At 37.9% G+C, this 17,539-nt stretch overlaps 1 pseudogene; it reads right to left on the bottom strand.

Moving 5' to 3' along the window:
• Positions 1-2,095: 2,095 nt before the first annotated feature.
• LOC122121709 lies at positions 2,096-2,195 on the bottom strand (annotated as a pseudogene).
• Positions 2,196-17,539: the final 15,344 nt, after the last annotated feature.

The raw sequence follows: 17,539 nt of genomic DNA, 5'->3' as shown, positions 1-17,539 counted from the left end.
TATTCTTTACTCTACAGGAAAAGTGTGATTCAATTGATTTCAGTCAGATCTGTTAGTAGAATTATCAAGGATTTAGATTTTTGTCTGTAATTTGGTCAAAGCTATGTCTCTTTATGTAGGCTAATAAAAATGTATTTACTAAATTCAAGTAAATACATAAATTCCATTTCCATCTCTTTTAAAAAATAAAATTGTTTGCTCTATAAATTGATCAGAGGCATGGTCATTGCACATCTGTCTCTCTCTTCCTCTCTCCCTTTCATGGTTCTCATAGATAATGTGACTGCTCCATAATTATCCTAATTTATTTTGCTTTTATATTTTTGGTTGCATCATTTCACTTTCTGCTCTGACATTTCCCAAATCATTTACATAGGAGGCATTATTTCATATTTTCTCATTCCTATAATAAGCTGCACATGAAGACACCACTGGTACCATTTTCAGTCTGTACCTTTGAATATGGAGGAAAACCTTTCCTCTGCTCTCTATCAATTCCCTACTCTCCAGTTAGAATAATTTCCAATAGTAAAATTGGAAAAAGAGAAAGAAAATCATAGTGAAATAACAGATGTAGAAAATTCACTGGATTTTTCTGACCAGTTCAACCAACGTGAACTTTTAGGGAATACATGTGCACCCCATTCCCACTGGTACTGTCTCTGGTTAGGCAATTCTGATGAAGACAAGGAACAAGATGAAAAAGTGAGGAATGGTATTATTTGCAAAAAAAAAATGGAGAAGTATTAAAACAAATTTTTGTTTGGGCTGCTGAAAATAATCGGCTTACTACAGTGCAGATACCTCTCTTCATCGGGAAGCCTCCAGTGGGCACTTAGACATTGTCCATGAGTTGGTGGCTCAAGGCAGATATTCATGCAATTACTGTGAATGGCTAGACACCCCTGCACAGTGCTTATATGTTGAATAATACCAGAGTGGCTGCTTTCTTAGTTCACATTGAGGCAGATACCAATGCCCAAACTAAAGTACTCTTGACTCCCTTGCATCTTACTGCTTGGAATAGAAATAGCAAAGATATGCTGGATCGCCTTCTATTGAAGCATTATATCAAACCAGGTCTGAAGAACAACTTGGAAGAAACTGCATTTAATATTGCCAAAAGGATAAATATGTATCACTACCTCTTTTAAATTGTGGAAGGCTGTAAAAATTGTTCTCCTAACTCATAATGGTTTGGTTAAGATTCTTAAATTTCAAAAATGCCAATCCATCTTTGTGTCTGTACAAAATATTTTCACAATACAAAGCAACAGCAATATCTTACTTTAAAAATTCATGGATTCCATAGTATTCTTCAATGAATAGCCTGACTTTGATGTCAAAATGTATTCAAGAGTTGTTTGTATACATCTATAATGATTTCTGCAGGGTTTGTGATTTTTAAATCAGAAATCACTTTAACTTATCTGTTGAAATGAGTAGTACAGAAACTAAAAATATTTCTGCTGCTTGTATGAAAAAAGTATATTTTAAAATACTCTGTATTTTGTTTGTATAATGTCCATAATCTATTTAATTCTCTCCTAGATATAATACTTTGAATTATACATTGTTTTATAATATATAGGTTCGTTAATAAATGTGTTATTTCAGATAGCATTCTATATAGAAAAAGTTTAAGATTCCTTTTTTTTCCTAGGTCCTTATAGTATTTTATTTCTTTGGGATAAAATGACAATGTTATCCAATTTCAAATGTTTTGTAAAGATTATGCTATGTAAAGGCCATTCTAAGGTGAGGATTTAACGCACTGATGTCAAACTAACTTTCAGTTCAATGAATTACATATATTGTTACATTTGCCTTTTTTAATTTTTTATTGTGAAAATACTGTACAGAGGGTTTACAATTACATGGGCAAGATAATGAGTACATTTCTCATCAAGCATTGTAGCCTCCTCCTGTATTTACCCTTCCCATCCATTCCCATCCTTCCCCTGCTCCCCCACTCAATCCTCCCTGCTACCCCTCCACCCGCACAAAGTTGTAAAGTTCATTTTTCGACATAACGACTTGTATTTTTGTAATCAATTTTTAATAGCTGTTTTTCATTTCTTGCATCTCAAGAATGAAAAATATGGAATAATTCACAAATTTTCATATCATCCTTGTGGAAAGGCCATGATAATCTCTATATTGTAGTAATTTGGGTAAACGTCCTGCTGAAGCATGTAGTATCCTGTAAATTTAAGTAGTTATTGATGCAATCTTTATACAGGCATATATCCTTGGTTGACTGTTTGTAACAAGGAAACCTTATTGTTCCTAAAAATGTTATTGATCTTACTTCTCTAAAATTCTGTGTATATTGGGAAAAGCTTATATTGTTTGGTCGATTGCTCACATTTGCAATTTTTTTGTCAATGACTATTTTAAGTCTTTTTCATTTTAAATTTGATAATACTTTGAAGCCTTTATAGCTAGGTCCAAAGGTGATTGTTTTTCAAGTACTTATTTATAAACTGAGTTAGCTTTGTGGAGTTAATGGATTCAAAGTAAGCCTTGCTTACGAGCTACTTCTAAACTTCTGCAGCTTAAAAATTCCTAAATGATGTCTTACTGGTACAAATGTCTACCTGACCCTTTACTCTTCTTCCCGGTACCAACAGACCAATCAGAATATCTTACCCTGACAGCATAGATTTTCTTATTGGAACAAAACTAATATTAGTTAAAAGGGATCATAGAGAGATAAACAGTTAAGGCAGAATATTTTAGGCTAGAAGGTATTTTATCAAAATATAATTGTTTTTTATACCTAACATTTCAATAGTAGCTAAAGCCAAGAAGGTGAAAAAAATTTCACATGCATGATTACCAAATGTCCTGGCCAGTCTACCATCCATCCAGGCAGGAATTTACACTACTGCCTTTCTTTCATCAAATATTTTCATAGTTACAAGAAAAGTCTAGATGTTTCTCCTCGATATTAGGCCTTAAATTGGTAATGTTTTAATCACAGTGTTTCCTCTTGTCTCTAGGCTGTAAATCTCCAAATGGTAAAGCTATAGGTCCAACTCTACCAAACAATGAGGTAGAAATAATGGAATAATATTTTAAAAGACAGTTGCCTTTGATACCGTAACCACAACAGAACATTGCAAAACATGTGCCTTTTTTATTATATTTTATAGTTATATATTTTATATTTATACGTGCTGATATTTTATTTCACACAGTGGAACTTACTAGAATTAATTGATAATTTGACAAATAAATAGATATTTATTACAATAAATAGATTGGAATATAAATAATAAGGTTTAGAATGTAAATTAGAATATAAAAAGTATCAATGCAATGTCTTTGGTATAAACTTGTGATATGTTCTAAGTATTCTTGGTCTTCTGAATTCACATTGTAAAAAAAAAACAATTGTTTTCCTCTAATCTATAAGGGATTTTACTCTGCTGCTCTGTTTATTGTTTTAACTCACTGGTTGCAAAATGTTTTTCTCTATATTTCTGAAGCATTTCTACTGATTGTACCCAAATTTTGCTGATACGATATCTAAAAGGTATTATTCTTCTGCAGGACCCACGGGTCCTAGGATCCCAGGTCTTAGTTATCCTCTTCATCTGATAACAAGGGGAAGATTTCTCACCTAGGCTCATGAAACATGCCAACAGAAAGTAATTGAAAATCCATCTCAATTCCTTATGACACCAGAATTAGTGGTAAGCAATTGTGTAATGCAAGGCAACTTAAAATGAAAGATGAGATCACAAAATCTGAGAGAAAGTACAGTAATTCAAACTTTCAGTTTACAAATGACCAGCCCATATGAGTGACCAAGATCACAAATGTCACAAAATTATTTTTAATACCCCTCTTCTAATGATTACTCAAAGATTTCAGTCCAGCATAAGTAGGCAAAAAAAATAGTTCCTAGAACGATAGATCCATAATTGGTCTACCAAGGCTAGGAAAACTTGACTTAAAGGTCAAATATAATTCACAAAAACATTAATTGAGAAGATCGTTAATGCTTCAAAATACTGGTACTTCAGTAAAACTTGTTTCTGTAGAATAAAAATGTTATCATTCTCAAACCAATGATAACCTACACTTAATCTCCTGAAAACAGATTCCTTTTCAAATAATCTTTTAAAAATCACATTCACCAAAATAACATTTGACAAGTAGACAATATTGACATTACAAATTTTTCAAGTTTAGGGTGCAAGTTACAATAGAGTTTTTTTATTTACCCAGCACTAATGCCAAACAGGTTCAACCATTCATTAAATTGTAGAAATAGTACCACTCACCATTTGTGTTGTTCAGTAGGTGCCTTACAGAAATGTGTCAAATAGAAAAACCTCCCATAATTCAAACCCAAACACTAGCTAATAAAGTAAGTTTAATCACTTACTAAGGTACATTTTTTTTTTTTTTGCCAGTCATGGGGCCTGAACTCTGGGCCTGGGCGCTGTCCCTCAGCTCTTCAGCTCAAGGCTAGCACTCTACCACTTGAGCCACAGCGCCACTTCTGGCTTTTTCTGCTTATGTGGTGCTGAGGAATCGAACCCAGGGCCTCATGCATGCAAGGAAAGCACTCTACCACTGAGCCACCTTCCCAGCCCCTAAGGTACATTTTAAAAAGTCACAAATAGTTGCTTTATCATATGTTGTTTTATGTTTTACCTATCAGTCTAACATAGTAAGAAGAAATATGACTTAAAGTCATGAATATGGGTACTCATCAGAGATGTGACAAACGTAAAATCTGTCTTCTATTTCTACCATATTCCTGTATAGTAGTAAATCGTAGTCTTCTTCTTTTTCCAAAACTTATAGGTAGTAGAAAATATTATCCCATGTAAAATAAAATAATCACAAACCTTTTTTAAAGCCATTTATAAAATTTGGTAGTTAGGAATATATTCTAAGCCATTTTTAAACTTTCTTGTTGACTAAAGATTAATCTTCCAAATGGATGAGAATAAAATCATGTCTAGGTGCTTCACGTCCCCAGTCTTGCAAATTGTTATTGCAGATGAATGAATTATGGAAATATAAGCTGACATCAGTTCAAGTGTACGCAGGATTGAAACTCCATGGATAGTATATAAAACTTTCAGAATATTAACAGTTTAACAGAATGACTATCAGGAAGTTGAAACCAGAGAGGAATAATAGTAAAGACAGAATGAATGAAAAATGGAACAAGGGGCAAGTACAGTTAGAATACTCAATGTACACATGTGATAAAGGAAGTGATAAATCTGAAATACATCTTGGAGAAGGGTTGGTTGAGAATGATAGAAGGAGTCACTCTGATCCAGGAGCATTGGACAATTAGATGGACATATTTATTGTAATATACTTGCACAACCTTTTGAAATTTAATTAAAAAACACAACAAAAAACAAAAACACACAAAAATCACAACCAAACAGCAATCTCTAGAGAGGAGTATATGACCTCTCAAAATTTTAAATAGTTCATGAAGGGTAGTCTGGGGAATAGCAAACAAAGCTGTTCAAAGAGGGCAGTTTGGGGTAGCAGAGAATTTTGAACAGATTTAAGTAGATTGTCTAAGGTTGTGAATCACCTACATCTGCTGCAAATATTTTCTTCTGTGAGTTCTCTTTGTCTGAAATGGATACTCCAGTCCTCAGCCACACTTGATGGCTTTTGAAGATAGAATGGAAGAAACAAGATCAAGAATCCATTACTCCACTGGAGACAGAAGAGTCCTCTATGTTTTCTCTCATCTCTCTTCACTACTCTTTCTTCATACTTTTAAGTCAAGTGATTTTGAATTATATCTTTCATTCTTTGTTCTGGCAAGTAATTAGCCAAACTAATTTCCTAAATATTATTTGCCATTTTTTTTCTACCATGCTGTTTACTTGTCCAAGGGAGTCCATTAAGCTTCACCCTTGCATTTGGTTGCCACGAAAATCCAACATTTATGTTAATGAGGACAAACTCTAATGTAAAACTTTGTCTCCAAAAAACTGATCCAAGAAGCTGTGATCACAAATATTTAGCTATATTTTTTTTCTTTTACCTTGAAAGTCTTCTTGTGTCTAAAGTTCCACAAAAATAAGTACTCCACTACTTTTTGGTTCAATCACTTCTAACCTCAAAGATATATTTTACTAACAAGATGCTTAGAGGAAACCGAAGTATACTCCACTTTTATGTTCTCTCTTAAGACTCTCCTTAGATACCATATCAGGATCAGTGAAGTTATTCTTTGCAAAATTATTTCAATAGATTATTTTTTCTTGGTCTTGCATTTGCTCAGCAAGATGTATGGAACAGAATAGAGTTAAATCACCCATACCTTGGGTAACAGTGTCTATTACAAAGGACAATGCTTCTATGTCCTAATTCTATGTCCTCCTCCTAGCTCTTCCCTGATTTCCAATTAAGCACAGCTTCTTGACTTCAAGTCCAGTGAAGCTGAAAGACTATAAGATCTCCTCCCCACCCCACCCCGCTACATCTTCATGGTTTCTCTTTTTAAAACTCTTTTAAGTTACCTCATTTGGACGTAGAATTTATTTTCCTGTCCTCATTCAAACTGTTCTACATTGTAGTGAGCCAAATAGGCTCTGTAAAATCACTTTAGGTAGCAAAAATATTAAGACAATCTATATCAAAATTTTTGGCCTCCCTCCACTGCTGAAGTCAGTATGCTTATATAGGGCTTCTAAGAACATTGTTTTCTTACCCTTTCAATTTTCTCAATTCTTTTCTAATCCCAAACTTTTTGGCTTATGTAATAAGAGAAGTCTTCACTACCTCATGTTAATAAGGATATTATTTTTTGTGAGCTACTTAGAAATGTGTAATTATTGGCGTAACCAATCAGATTTTTTTCTGTGTTTCAGTGCTTCACGTGCAAAGACATTGTGGAAAGTGTTACAAATAGAAAAGTGTGAACCCAATACCTTCTTTCATTTTGAAGGGCCCTTTCTCCCTAAATATTTTGACCCAAATTATCTTTTTCAAAGAATAATTTTGGTAATTAAAGGTCAATTCACAAAATTTGATATCTTAGTTTTCTTAAGAACTTTGAATTTCACACAGTGAGAATATATTTCCTGGGTAAGGACAATTCTCAAGGGAACCTACAGGATTTACAGTAAGGTTTCTAAAGTTTGTTTAGTGTGAAAATGAGCTATCTTTACCCACATTGCTCCCTCTCAACTAGGTCTCCATAGCTTTCTTGGCATGAAAGCCTATTTTCCCAGGCAATTTTCTTAATAGGCTAATTTGTTAAAAATTTGAACAATTAAAATATACCTGTCATAATTTTTAAACTCTTTTGAAATTCCTTTATCAGAATCACGTTTTCCCCAATCCTAATTCAACCTTTTCCATCAAAAACAGTAACATGTTGTTTATATGATATAGTGTCCATGCAACTATTATTTTCCAGTGGCTTTATGTGTATATATGAACATATAAGCTGATGCTGAGAAAAATGAACTCCAAGGTATGGAAACAGAGATTTTTTTGCAGTTGTTTATAATGTACTATATGATTTCTATTTTCTTTGGGTTTTCCACCTATGGCTTGGTATCGGCTGTATTTGATTTTGTGCCCTGTGTGTTGTGTATACACTTACCTTAATTAGGGAAGGGAAGAGGAATAACAAAATGGCAAGACAAAGGACAAAGGGCAAGCCAATGCAATAACAATACTCACAAGACAATATGTTGGAAATGTACATTAAAACTTGTGAGGAGTATTGAGGTGAAAGAAAACTATAAGAAAAATGAAAGGGGTTAAAAAGTTTGAAAAGTTATGTTTTCACTACCTTACAATAACTGTAACCCATTGTTCACCAATTTGACAATAAAATTAAATTAAAAAATAAGCTACATAAAAAATAATTTCACTGTATTGTTATAGTAAATATTTTATGTAGTAACTTTTTAAAAATCAATACTATTTGGCATCTAATTTGAATTGATTACTACTTTTTTATCAGAGAGTCATCAACTTGAATGTTATCCAACTAGACACTATTTTCACAATAAACTTGACAATATTTTGAAAAAAGGAAAAATTTAGTACTTTCTCATACTAAAACCGAATATAGTTTAATTCTATGGAAACCCATAACTTTTAAAAGTAAATGAGTTGTTAAGAGGACAGAATATATGTGTTCCTCAAAATTCCTATGACTAATAACTACTCATTTTCAAATTCTGAACATTCCATACCTGAGTGATTCAAAACAGTACCTGATTGCATGTTAAGTAATTTTGCAATAGATGCAGTTTCCAATGGAGTGTTACAGATTGAGAAGTCAACAGAAAAATAGCCACATTCTGGTAGAGGATAAAATTATGAAGCATCTGTAATTAATTCTTCAAGAGTAAGCAAATTTTATCAGAGTAAGCTATAATTTCTATGAACCATCAATCCAAAGATTTATGCCATAAAGTCATCCTAGTCCAATAATTTCCAATTTGTAAAGTACACCTTAATATTCCCTTAATTCACATCATGAATAGCTTATCTCTATTGTGAAAAAAATACTACACCTCTGATAATGTGATTCTCTCCTTGTTCTGGAAAGAATACTACAATTAACTGGGTTGCATCATTTTTCCCCCAGTGAGATTCTTGAGATCAGAACACTTGCAAATGTTATTTATATTTATACTTTTTTAAACTATCACAGATATTTAGGATGCTAAGGTCAGAAGATTATGGTTCAAATATCCAATAAACTCAGAAAAAGTCAGACACAAGTGGCACTCAGATTGAAGTGGTAGCGCACGAGCCTTGAGCATAAACAGGCTCAGAGACAGTTTCCAGGCCCAGATTTCAAGCCCTAGGACAAACCAATAACCCCAAATGTAGCATTTTTCTCATTGTATACAGAGGCACGTAATTAAGGAAATTGCTTCCTCTGTTACATATAGGTAGAAGAAAGAAGAAGTCACACAATTATTCTCTTCATACAATGTTATACAAAACCCTCAGAAATTGCAATTTTTCTGTATTTATAAATTAATATCGATTTGTTGGCAACTCTGTCTAGATTATTTACATTATCATTTTATACATGAATGGTTGGAATTTTCTATTAACTAAGATCTAATTATAACTCTCTTGAAAGCATATTCTAGGCAAATAGAATGCCAGAATCATTTGTGAATTTGTCAATTAAACCCTCTACTCAAAAAGAATTTTGTAGTATCCTATAAAATATGAAATTACAAGCAAAACTAAAATATTTATGTTAACTCTAAATTCTAATTTAGCAAGATCTACAAAGTCCTGCTTTAGATGAACTTTGAAATTTCTCTAGGCTTAAGATTTTGTAATCCTTCCTCATTTCTTTGGAATCCAACAGAATGATGCTTACTTACTTTTTCAAATTTTGGGTGGGAATCATGAGCCATTTTGAATCTAGGAATGTTCTGTAATGAAGAGAGCATTTAAAACAAAACTAAAGATTATATACGAGTTGCATTTCAATAGGAAACTTGACTTCTCAAAACATAATAACAAAATTAGCCCAAACTTCTAATTGTGTATTCCTTTCTTGTTGTTTGGTTTGTTTTATTAGACAAAATTATACTACCTGGTCCAGGAAATGTATCACTATTTAATTCCACTATCTAATCTCCTGCCTTAGTCTGAGTGCTAGAATTCCAGGTTTGTATCACATTGCCCTGCCATGTTTGTTGGTTTATTTAATCTAGACATAGACTAGCCTTTCTGAACTTCTCCAATGATATTATCCACTAGACAGACTGCTCAGAGTGTTTATGTACTATTTTAGAAGATCTTCTAACATTTGACACAGGATATGATCATTTTCAGATGCACCTGTTGGGATCTCTGATTCATTCGATCCCTTTAATAATGATTAATTGACTCTCTTACTATCTCTCGTCCCTACCTATGTAATAGTCTCAAACTTTTTTGAAGAAAGTTCATGAGGACTTACTAATACTAAAATTCATCTCTTAATTCTTACTAAAGACATATTTTCTATTGCGATTTTTAAACTTTTCTACATATTCTAAGAGTTGTTTCATTTGTGTATTTTTGTGTGCACATATAAGTGCCTCTGTGTGTATGTGTATGTTTGTATGTATGTATGCAAAAGCCTCAAGCTCTTATTCATCAATCTTGCTCATGCCTGGTATTCCATCACCTGAGACATTCTTCCAATTCAGGTTTTGGCTGGTAGTTTGGCAAAGACTGTTCTGCCCAGGCTGCATGCAAACTGAACTTCCCAGACTGCTTTACATTCTTAGGTTTTATATCTCCAGAATTATCAACTTTTAAACTACAAACATTTTTTGAGTGAAAAGTCTAAGCTGTAGCCCACATTTTTAACTCAAAAATTCATATAAAGATAGATGAACATACACATTGCATATGCTGAGTGTACACTGTTAGAAATGTGATCTTAAGCTGCGTGGTGGAGAGATCTGGGGATTGGGGTTCAAAGCCAGCCCAGCTAGGAAAGTCCCAGAGACTTTTTTCTCCAATTAACTACAAGAAAACTGGAAGTGGCACTGTGGCTCAAGTGGTAGAGCAGTAGCCTTGAGCTGAATAGCAGAGGGACAGTGCCCAGGCCCAAAGTTCAAGTGCCAAGACCAACAACAACAAAATGCAAGTAAAGGAAAGAAAAAGAAATGTGATCTTAGCCACTAGTTCATTGCCAGTATAATCCCTGCTCTCTCAAGATGGACTTGTTTTTCCAGTTAAGTCCATGCCCTTATATCTGACTTTCATTGGAACCAGAATTATTCTTCCATTCTACTTTTAAAAATTTGTGCGTTTAGCAAACGTGATTGAGAAAGGGAAAGGCCTCATACTTCATATTCCACCTAGGAACACTCCCATAAATCTACATATTGGACTTGGCTTTATTGTTTCGATGTTGTCTTATTTGTAGTCTTCTATATTGTATTGAACCCTTATATTTAAACACAGAACTTCTCTTTCTCCTATTGTTGCAAATGTTTCTCTTACTGTTAATTCATGTGCACTAGGGAAATAACGCACAGAAAATACTCTCACAAAAAGAATGATCTGAGGACCTTCTTCCCATTTAAAATTTGGCTTAATTTGCAGAGCAATTATGAAGTTTGAACTAAATATACTCATGGATAACGTATTTATAAGCAATATAAATTTTATATTTTCTCTTTTACTAAGTTGTCTCTGAAACACCTATTACCTCATGTCCAAAAGTGTCCTTGTGTTATTTCAATGAAGACAGAAAACATTCATTTGACCTCAAGAAGCACCAATGATTGTTACTGGACTTTGTGGAAACTGATCCCAGGAGAGGAATTGAACACAGAGAAATGATAAAGTTCAAATTGACTTGTGCTTTCCTTTTTACTGTACAAGAAAAGAATCCCAAGGCTTGAAGGAAACTCTGTCCCTTACTTTTTCCAGTGTGTTTTTTATTCATATAAACTTGTCTGTTAACTTCTAGTTGAGAGTATTACAAAAGATAATAATGTGCCATGTGAAGGCCAGCATAGAATAAAAGGAATTAACGTTGTTTTTTTAGTTAGTTTGCATTTGTTTTTGTCAATTGTGGGGCCTAAAGTCTGGGCCTGGGTGCTCTCCCTCAGATCTTCATCTCAAGCATAGTCCTCTACCACTTGAACCACAGCGCCATTTCTGACTTTTTCTGTTTATGTGGTACTGAGAAATCAGGGCCTCATTCATGCAAGGCAAGCACTGTACCACTGAACCACATTCCCAGCCCCTAATAACATTGCTTTAAAGTTGTTCTACTGCAAAGAAACAAAGACATGGAGGTTTAAAAGTGTCTTATGTATGGATATTTCACCCCTGAGAAGATTCTCTTTTGGCAGGAGTCAGTTATCAATTCCTTTAGTCTGGTCCTGAGTTCTCCATAGCAATAAGGATTCCAAAAAAGCAGGATCTTGTGAATATGTCCAGCACAAGCAGCCTCTTCTCAGAGCAGTACTCCTTTAAGGACAGTCCCAAAGAAATATCTGGGGGTTGTTTTTGTTTGCTTGTTTGTTTAGTTTGTCCTGGTTCTGGGACTTGAACCCAAGGGCTGGACCCTGTCCCTTAACAGTTGTCTTTCTTGCCCACCTATCTTCAAAGCTAGTACTCTACTGCTTGAGCCAAAACTCAACTTCCGGCTTTTTTAGTGTTTATTTAGAGATAATAGTTTGACAGACTTTCCTGCCTGGATTAGCTTTGAAATAGGACAGTAAGAAAGCCAAGTGATATCGACAGTATGGACTTCTCTTTTGGAAAAAAATATTAGATGAAGTTTATTATAAAGCTAATATTTGACAATTTTTAAAAGAAGAGAATATGCCCAGCAAAGAAGCCATAACTTAAATAACTCAGTGAAAGAGGGTGCACTGAATCATTTTGTAATTATTTTTTATGCTTGGAAAGATTACTATTGACCTTGTCATTCCTTTTGGGGAAACTGAAAGTCATATTTGCACTTTTTTTTGTGGGCGCTGTCCCTCACCTCTTCATCTCAAGTTGAGCACTCTACCACTTTAGCTACAGCACCAATTCCGGGTTTCCTGTGATTAATTGAAGATAAGGGTCTCATGGACTTTCCTGACAAGGCTTGCTTTGAACCACAATCCTCTGGTCTCATCCTTCTGAGTAGCTAGGATTACAGGCTTGAGCTACCAGCACCTGGCTCATATTTGCATTTATGTGTACTTAATGACACTATGAAGACAAAGAATGGAAATTTGAACCAAATGATGACATTGCAGCTTTTCAGAAAAATTGGGGTAGGAATAAATATGTCCTTATTTTTCCATGTTGTTATATTAATGACTCATGAGCTATGGGACTCTTACATTAGCATCCTCTGCCATCTGTGTAGGTGTTATTTAGTATTAGGCAATATTCATAGAGTAATATAGAAAGACTGAGATTTTTAGAAAGTAAAGGAGATCAGGTATGAAAGAACAGCATAGAAGGAGATACATTTATCACACAGAGATTAAAAACTAGCCTAAGAGATTTACAATGTTAAAGGCAATGAGGTATAAGCCTAGTTGATAACTAGTTCTTCAATAACAAAAATATTTCCCTAGAACAGTTTCTGTTATATGTTAGTTACTATCATTTATTCCTTCCATCTGGAGTTATTCCTTCTCTTCTATCACAATTGTTAATTAGTCTCTGCCTTTTTAGTGCCATGACTGACCAAAAAGATTTCCAAATCTCACTTAGACTAGCCTTCTCTGTGATTAGCAGTGACCACTCAAAAGCCTGGAATCTTTTAATTTCCAGAATTCATCTTCCCTTGACATCTAAGTACATTCCTGGCATTAACTGCAGTGATCTAATGAACAAAACATTTTTTTTTCAACACAGTATCCTAATATAGGCAAAATGCATGAATTAGGGACTATTGTCAGGTATCAGTATGGAAGGAGCAATTATATATTCCAAGTATGTGTTCTTTATTTTGCATTTACTGTTTTATTTTGTTTTGTTTTGTTTCTGACAGTCCAGGGGGCTTAAACTCAGGACTAGGGAATTATTCCTGAGCTTGCTTTTTTTTTTCCTCAAGGCTACCACTCTACCACTTGGGGCACAGCACCTCTTTCAGTGTTTTTCTGTGAGGAATTGAACCCAGGCGTTCAGGCAAGCTAGGCAATCACCACACCATGAAGTCACATTCCCAGAGCCCTAAATGACTTTCTTAAGATGGCATTATATTTTCATTCCATAACTATGTATCATAATTTTGGCCAGGTGCTAGAAAATAACATACAAAAAATACTAAGTCCAGTAAGGCTGGATGGATAATGAATAACTGTTATAGTCTAGCCAGGGCACAGAGGGGCTTACCTCATGGAGCTGGTTCAACAGGCTGAGCAAGACAGCTCATAACCCACAGTCTACCTCCAGAATGAGAGGGCCACCTTGGGTTCCAACCACATGGGGACGCTGGGCCACCTCCTCCAGCACACATTCAACCAGTTCCTGTGAGAGAGAGAAAAAAAGTCAGAATTAAACTTAAGCCGGGTGCCCATGGCTCAGACCTCTAATCCTAACTACACAGGGGGCTGAGATATGAGGATCATGGTTCACAGCCAGCCCGGGCAGGAACGTCTGTGAGACTCTTATCTCCAAAGAAGCACCAAAAAACTGTAAGCGGCACTGTGACTTAAGTAGTAGAGTGCTAGCCTTGATCTGAGGAGCTCGGGGACAGTGCCCAGGACCAGAGTTCAAGCCCCACGACTGATAAGAATTGGACTTCTCACCACAAGAAGTGAACTGAATAGCACCCATTGTACTAGGGAGTATGGCAGAGAAGTCAGGCAGAGCTTCCTGTGAACTGGAGGTCATGAGTATGTCACCTGGCTTCTCCTTGCCTCAGTATCCCCCGCTGCAAAACTGAACACAGTGAAAGATCCCCTTCCTCATGGGGATAAGGTAAGGATGAAAGAGAGACATGTTTTGTTTCATAATCCCTCACCTGTTCCATGATTAATAACAAGCCCAATGTGAGCTTTTTCCAGGTATCTTCCTTTCATTTGCTCACAGAATTGCCAAGAACCGTATCTAATGGCCGCTCCCTCTGTGCCCTGTGCCAGAGATCCCTCTGTATAAATCCCTTGTTTCTTCACAACTGTTCCAAGAGGAGACTGAGGTCCTATAGTTGAAGCCTAACCCAGGGCTTACCCTGTGGTCAAGAATTGACTGCTGTGCACTAAGGGTTTGAGATAATCCATCTAAACCGATGACTGAATGTGGTGCTACAAGTCTACTATCCCAACTACAGAGGACCAGGCCTGGTGGAGCATGCCTGTCACAGATAAGAGGACCATGATCCAGCCCAGCATGACCATATATTTAGTCTCTATTTTGGAAATGCCCAAGACAGAAAGGCTTGGCTCACATGGTGGAATACCTGACTGGCAAGCCTAAGGCCTTGAGTTCAAACCCTAATATACCAAAAAGAATCAGAGGCCCGGTGCCAGAGGATCATGTCTGTAATCCCAGCTACTCAGGAGTCTGAGATCTGAAGATCACAGGTCAAGATTTAAAATAGGGTTGGCCTCAACCATCAGACATCATGATGAGAAGACCCGGAGTCTGACTTACGCTGGTGCACTCCATACTCACAGGGTGCACATCCTTACTAAGTGCTGGCCACACACTCTGTCCCCCTGGGAAACCACCCCCTGTGAGATGCACCCCCAGGTCCTACCAAGCTCCCACTGCCACCAACCAGGCCCAAGGGAGTAGAGAGCTCCAGGGCACACAAATCCCTTGGTCTTGTAATTTAAAGGTGATCAGTCCCCTTCAAACACCTTACCCTTCCAGGCCCCTGGACCTCAGCCCTGAAGCCCATTCCCCCCCCCTCCCCTCGCGAAGATAGCAGGAAAAGTTACCAAAAGGTTCGACCATCTTTGTTGTAACCCACTTCTACACACACACAAATCCAGACTGGTGACAAAAGACTTATCCATGCAGCACCTGAAATTTGCCAATTGATCACTCACCTGAGCACTGTCAGAATGTACAAGTAGAAAGATGATCTCTCTCTCTTTCCCTCTCTCTCTCTCTCTCTCCCTCCTTCTCTATCTCTGTTTCTCTAATGCACACACACAAACACACACACACACACACACACACACACGACTCAGAGCAGTGCCTCTGTTCATTCCTCATCTGGGACAATGTACAAGCTGGAGCATGGAGGTTCCCTTGAGACAACCAGGGGCTCCCATCCAAGGGGAGCACCACTCAAATGATGCAACACCACCCTGCCTCTCCGTTTCTCCAGGGTCAGATCCTTCCCCTTGGGAACAACCAGCCTTGACTCTACATTCACCAAAACCCTAGGCCAGGATGCTGGGTGAAGGAGTCTCAGATGTCTCCTCAGAGCCTGGGAAAGGAACTAGCAGAGGGTCATGGTGACCTCAGAGGGGTGTCTGACCAGGGGTGGGGCACTGTTGGTGAAATGGATGGAGTCCTGAGGCTACATACATCGACATACTCCTTCCTTCTGGCCTACATGCTTCTGGGCTAATTGGTGGATTCTTGGGGAGGACGAGGAGACCAAATGGACCAAGCATCAGAACATGCTGGCAGAGCTGGGAAAGGTGATGAACCTGTGAGAACTGTTGACAGCTGAGGGGTAGGGAAACAGGCCGGGTGTATGTGGGGGGGGGGGTTGGGTTATTCCTCCCACATATTCACCTTCTGCTTTGACCCCCAGCGCCCTTCACCTCCCTCCTGGGCTTTTCTGGGACCCTCTTCAGGTGAAAGGATGACCAAGCACAGAAGACAAGAGCTCACACAGCAAGGGGGGGTTATCTTCTGCATCCAACAACCCCCATGCCCAGAAAAAAGGAAAAGACCCGAGAAGGCAGGTGTGGAGGTGCTGTTCCCCACCTTTGACTAAAGCCACCAAGTTCCCACTAGGGAGAGAAAGGGTGCAGATGCATGGCTCTGTATCTCCCACTGCTTCAGGCCAGGGATGATGTTGTGCTCCCTTTTCACCCATCACTGCATCTGCCCTTTTCCTGGGACATTGGTCACTAGGGATGGGAGTGGGATCCCCGGGTTGACACCCACCCCCTACCCTTGGGGTGCATTAGTGGCAGAACCCTGGCTGGACTGTGGGGTGTGAGGGAGGTGCAAGTCCGTGACCTGGGGGGGGGGTGTCACCAGGTACGAGTGTCGCAGGGTGCAGGCCCACTGGGCGGCCACTCACCTGTGCTGCTGGGAGAAGTTGTTGGTGGATGCTCCTGGTGGGGTGAGCAGCAATGGAGGGGGCATTGCAGGCACTCAGGTCCAGAGCAGAGGACTAGGGGCCGGGACCAAGTCAGGGCTGCAAGCCTGCCAGCAGCTTGCCACCACCTGAGGTTTGAAATGCAGTGCCTTGGAGGAAGCAGGGGAGGGGGCTGGGAAGCAGGAGGGCACATCAATTTCCTACTCCAAAGTAGCTTCAAGACTCTTGCTCACTACTCAGCCATCTCTACCTTCTTCAACTGCTGGTAGTGGTGACAACCAACCTAGGGAATCCCAGGGGGTACAAGGCAGCATGGAATGTGGGCGTGGCCACCATTCTTGTATTCCATTGGTCAGAAAGAAACATGAAAGAATGGTGGTGTGGCCAGAATCATGTGATGCAGGCAGCATGGGCAGAGTCAAGATGACAGCAACTCCCCCAGCCACTTTCCCAGGGAACTATGTCCAATTCAGTTGGGGACAAGAGGGTAACCTGCTTTAGCCAGATGGCTGCACAGATTCTTGTGTGTGTCTATTTGTTGCCAGTCCCAAACCTTGAACTCAGGATCTGGGCACAGTCCATGAGCTGCTTTTGCTCAAGGCTAGCCCTCTACCACAAGAGCTACATGGCTCTTATTCTGGCTTTGTTGGCACTGAAGTTGGACAGGGGTCTCAAGGACTTTCCTACTTAGGATAACTTTGATCCTCCCATTACAGCCTTGTAAGTAAAAAGGAGGATTGCTGAGAGCCACTGGGCCTGCCTAATCACTGGTCTTGTTTATGTTCGTGGACAGACTGGTGA

The sequence above is a fragment of the Dipodomys spectabilis genome, unplaced genomic scaffold (genome assembly GCF_019054845.1).
Source record: "Dipodomys spectabilis isolate Male_0828 unplaced genomic scaffold, ASM1905484v1 ptg000193l, whole genome shotgun sequence".
NCBI classification, from domain to species: Eukaryota; Metazoa; Chordata; class Mammalia; order Rodentia; family Heteromyidae; genus Dipodomys; species Dipodomys spectabilis.
The sequence above is the reverse complement of the archived record's forward strand: the minus strand, read 5'-3'. Positions and strand labels throughout refer to the sequence as shown.